The following is a 5,737-nucleotide window of genomic DNA, read 5'->3' as shown; positions in this document are numbered from 1 at the left end:
AATTTTATTTATAAGATTAAAAATTTTTATATAAAATATTTAATTCATTAATTTCTTTACATAATTTTTTATTTATGATCTAAATGTTTGTAGTAATCTTTTAAACTCATTTATAGAATTTAAAATTTGATTGATGTATAAGATATAATTTTCATTTAAAATAATTATCATGATTTTTTTAACATTTGATTAATAATAAGTGCAAACTAAAGCTAAAATTGTCCTTTAAACGTAGAAGACCAATAGTCATCATCTAACAAAAATAATTTAAACGTAAAAGATCTATCGGTCTTAAAGTTATATTTTTTTCACTTGATGTTTCGCACTAAAATGCTATTGTATTTTGCATAAATACCTAACCATGCTAGCCAATGTAATTTAGAACAATTAACAAAAATCCTTTTTGAACTATTCAAATCATGTCATCTTTCTTAATACTATTCAAAGTCATGTTCTTCCTCATACTTGTCCTGCTTCACTCTTCCTCTGTTTTTGCTTCTTCATCCTCCATTGCTGCACTTACAAGAGGTAAAGAAGCGGAAACTCTTCTAAAATGGAAAGCTAGCCTTGACAACAGCACCCAAACTTTGCTCTCTTCTTTGTGGGTTGGAGACTCCCATTGCAGTTGGGGTGGAATTACCTGCGACAAGGCTGAAAGCATCACCAATCTAAGCCTTCCAGATTATGGGTTGAAAGGTACACTTCATAGTCTTAACTTTCTTTTCTTCCCTAACCTGATGAGGCTTAATCTTCGCAACAACTCACTGTATTGGCCCATTCCTTCACACATTGGGAACCTTTCCAAGCTCACCTTCCTTGACTTGCAATACAATAACTTTTCGGGGAATATTCCATCCGAAATTTGCTTATTGAAAGGTCTTGAGTTGATTTCGTTGGCAAGTAATGAGATCAGTGGTTCCATTCCATTAGAGATAGGGAGGCTGAGTTCAGTTTCCGAGATTTATTTCTTTGATAACTATCTACGTGGTTCTATCCCTGCTTCCATAGGAAACTTGACCTACTTATCTGTTCTCCACCTCTATCAAAATATGTTTTGTGGATCGATACCTCAAGAAATAGGGATGCTTAAATCTCTCACTGACTTTGAGTTTAGTCATAATAATTTCTCTGGTTCAGTCCCTTCTTCCATAAGAAACTTGACCAGTTTATCCATTCTCTACCTTCATCATAATATGTTTTCTGGGTCGATACCTCAAGAGATAGGGATGCTTAAATCTCTCACGGACTTTGAGTTGAATCAAAATAATTTCTCTGGTTCAATCCCTGCTTCCATAGGAAACTTGACCAACTTATCTTTTTTCTACCTCTACCAAAATATGTTTTCTGGATCGATACCTCAAGAGATAGGCATGCTTAAATCTCTCACTGATATTGAGTTGAGTCAAAATAATTTCTTTGGTTCAATCCCTGCTTCCATAGGAAACTTGACCAGTCTATCCACTCTTTACCTCGATCAAAATATGTTTTCAGGGTCGATACCTCAAGAGATAGGGATGCTTAAATCTCTCACTGACTTTGGGTTGAGTCAAAATAATTTCTCTGGTTCAATCCCTGCTTCCATAGGAAGCATATCGAAGCTTATGAGGATATATCTTCACCATAATCATTTATCAGGGCCAATTCCTTCAGCGCTCGGCAATCTTACGCATTTGCAATCATTACAATTAGGAGATAACCATCTCAGTGGTCCATTACCCAAAAATTTATGCAGGGGTGGACAACTCGCAAATCTTTCGGCTTTCAACAACAATTTGACGGGTCTTATCCCACCAACTTTGAAAACTTGCAAAAGCTTATTCAGAGTTAGGCTTGAAGGAAACCAGTTGACAGGAAATATATCAGAAGCTTTTGGTGTATATCCTAATTTGAATTATATTGCATTAAGCAACAACAAATTTTATGGCGAACTTTCGCCAAACTGGGGGCAATGCCATAGTCTAACAAGCCTACGGATCTCCAATAATAACATTTCTGGAAAGATACCACCTGAGCTGAAGCATGCAACTCAATTACACGAACTCGATGTCTCTTCAAATCATCTCATTGGTGAGATTCCCAAGGAATTGAGAGCGTTGACATTGATGTACAAACTTTTGCTAAGTGGTAACCAACTTTCAGGCAAAATTCCACCAGAGATTGGAGTTCTTTCAAATCTACAATATCTTAACTTGGCATCAAACAATTTGAGTGGACCGATTCCTAATCAACTTGGAGAGTGCTCAAAGTTATTGGACCTGAATTTGAGCAAGAATAAACTTGGAGAAAGCATTCCATTTTCAGTAAGCTACATAAATGGCCTTCAAAATCTAGATTTAAGTCAGAATTTACTTATTGGGAAGATACCACAGGAGCTTGCAAAATTACATTCCTTGGAAATATTGGACCTTTCGCACAATATGCTGAATGGTTCCATCCCAAATTCTTTTAATGATTTGGAAAGCTTGACTGTTGTGAATATATCTTACAATCAATTAGAAGGCCCTATTCCTAACATTAAGGCATTTCATGAGGCTTCATTTGATGCCTTAAGAAGCAATAAGGGACTATGTGGTAATGCCACTGGACTAATGCCTTGTGCTGTCGCTGCTACTAGCGACGGTCATAGAAAAAGCAGCAAAGTCATCATTTTCATTGTACTTCCACTCTTTGGTCTTCTTCTTTTGCTCTTTGTCATGGCTGGAAGTTTCCTTATTCTTTGCCAAAAGAACCAAACCAGAAAATCCGAGTCAATCGAGGCACAATTTGGAGATTTTTTCACATTGTGGGGATATAATGGAAGAATACTCTATGAGAACATTATTGAAGCCACTGAAGATTTCAGCTCCAACAATTGCATTGGTTCAGGAGGCTATGGAGCTGTTTATAAAGCTGCGCTACCCATTGGGGAGGTGGTTGCTGTGAAGAAACTTCACCAATCTGAAGATAGCATGATCTCCAACAACTTGAAAGCCTTTGAAAGCGAGATTCATGCTTTATCAGAAATAAGGCATCGTAACATTGTGAAGCTGTATGGCTTTTGTCCACATCCAAAGAACTCATTTTTGGTTTATGAGTTTGTAGAAAGGGGAAGTTTGCGAATGGTGTTAAGCAACAAGGACGAAGCAATGGAGTTGGATTGGGAGAAGAGGCTAAATGTTGTAAAAGGAGTGGCAAATGCCTTGTCTTATATGCATCATGACCATTCACCACCTATAATTCATCGAGACATTTCCAGCAACAATGTTCTTTTGGATTTGGACTTTGAGGCTCATGTCTCAGATTCGGCACAGTTAGGCTTTTAAAGCTTGACTCTTCTAATTGGACCTCACTTGTTGGTACTTTTGGGTACATAGCTCCAGGTATTTATTGATATCTTTTTTTAAGATACTTTAAACATGTCATCATTCAATTAAAAGTGTTAGTTTGTTTGCAAATTGACGCATTAAAACAAAGTTCAATTAGTATCACGATTGTAACTTTTCAAATTTTAAGTATCAAATTAAGAATTTTACTATAATTCAAGTATCGAATGTATAATTAATCTTTGAAGTTTAACACTTAATTTTTCAATATTCAATATATCTAACGATGAACTAAATGTAAAATTTTGTTAGAACCTATCAATTTCAATTTTCAAGTAATATTCTAAACATTTACAATTTCTTTTCAACATTATTTTATAATCTTCTCAATATTCTTTATTCTTACATAATAGTGAATTGATAAAATAAATTTCTTGCTTAATAGACCACATTGATTAAATATATTTTTTTAAGCAGAGTTGGCTTATACATCGAAAGTAGATGAGAGATGTGATGTTTACAGTTTTGGAGTGCTAACAATGGAAATATTTATGGGGAGGCATCCTGTTGATTTGATTTCATGTTTACCATCGTCGTCGTCATCAGCATCAACATCGACATTGGTACCAAATGAGAACCAACAGATTTTACTTAAAGATGTGATAGACCAACGTCTTTCACCACCGGTAAGACAAGTTGCAAAGGATGTTGTCTCTACCACAAAGCTAGCACTTGCATGCTTGAATGGCAATCACCAACTTCGGCCAACCATGCGACAAGTCACTCAAGCCCTTACTCGTCAATCGCTTCCATTGCCCAATCCATTCTCAATCATAAAATTGGGAGAATTGTGGGATCATGAAGTTTGCAAGGGCTAATATTAAGGTGCTAATAATTTGAATAATAATTCTAAGCACGTGTATTTACTTTCAATTTATTTTTTTTCTCCTTTGTATTGAAAATGTTTAAGCACTTTTATAATAAAGCTTTTGTAGTGAATCGGCTGTAATATAGAATATCTGCGTTTAAACACTCAATTTGTATGTTTAAAATTCCCTATTTCTAAAATGTAATTAATGGTTAGTCGTAAAATTTCAGACTTTCAATATCAATTGTGATATTCTCTTGTAGTACCAATTTGCTATAGTACTTTTGCTTTGGAATGCTACAGCAATTTTAATATCACTTTTTTATTTGTTTGAATAAACAAAGAATACAATTGATGAGTACACCAAACTACAATAAACACAACTTCACACAATAATCTTTTGATTTTACTATTTACTGACCATTTATTCTTATACACATTATTTCCCACAATTTCATCTTTCTAACTTTTCTTCATTCCCTACCTTTTAAATCACTCAAAATTTAATTGTAATTGTATTGAGTACACTTAAAATGGATTTGAGTGATGATTTTAAACAATATAACTTCAATTTGCACTTTTTTTTTACTAAAATGCTAAAAAATGTTGTAGTTTTCTCAAATTTCTCAAATAAACTTTTATCTTTTTTTTTAATCCAATTAAAAGCATAAAACATTACTTTTATTAAATTAAGTCTTATTTTATATGAAAACCATTAAAATTCACTATTTTTACCACGTCAATTAAATAATTGTTTTTTTTAAATCAATGTCTGCTTTACAAAATATAAATATTTAAGTTGAATTACTGTTTACATAAATATGTAATGAATGGCTCATATAATAGGCCACATTAGCATCCAAAGAGCTTTTTTATTTTCAAATATATGTTATGTAAATGTTGGCATCATAGAAAGAATTACAACATCTACGTTGATCTGACAAGAAATAATTTTTCTTTTTTTACAATTTTCATCGAAAAAAAAAAAAGCTTAACGGAACAAAATTATACTTTAAAGATTTAATTAGACAAAAATAATAGAAGAATGGAGGCTTATGTGAAAAATTCAAAGGCTTATCATCACAAAATATTTTTCATTTTTAATATTTAATTAAAGCTGGGGCTTGACTGTAATTAAATATAATCTAAACTTTCAATAATAATATATAGCCAACAAAATACAAAACGTAATTATTAACAAAAATACAAAACATTTTTCTTCCAAACTAAAATTATAGTTGAATTTAGTCCAACACCTTTTTAAATTAAATATCAATGACTTTTCATAACTTTTTCCCCATTTTTTTATATAATATGGTGAAGGGTGCTCTTGTTTTATTTATTTGGAGAAACGATAGGCTTTGAATAAAATTAATTGCAAAAAAAAAAAAAAGCTAATTCCACCTATAATTTTTATTGCAGTTTTGTAATTAGCCAATTTAAAAAATTATATAAAAGTCCACCTTTTAAAAGTGTGGGTTCTACGCAATTTTTTTATGAACTCTACACAATACTAAAAAAATTATATATATTTTAAAATTATTATGGTAATTTTTTAATTATACAA

At 32.3% G+C, this 5,737-nt stretch overlaps 1 pseudogene; it reads left to right on the top strand.

Annotated features, from left to right (window-relative positions):
• Nucleotides 1–419: 419 nt before the first annotated feature.
• On the top strand, nt 420–4,180 carry LOC111306651 (uncharacterized; annotated as a pseudogene).
• The last annotated feature ends 1,557 nt before the right edge of the window (nt 4,181–5,737 follow it).

Source organism: Durio zibethinus, chromosome 19, assembly GCF_047325235.1.
Source record: "Durio zibethinus cultivar Kanyao isolate XHJ-2024 chromosome 19, ASM4732523v1, whole genome shotgun sequence".
Classification (NCBI taxonomy): Eukaryota; Viridiplantae; Streptophyta; class Magnoliopsida; order Malvales; family Malvaceae; genus Durio; species Durio zibethinus.
This window is presented reverse-complemented; position numbering and strand designations above follow the sequence as displayed.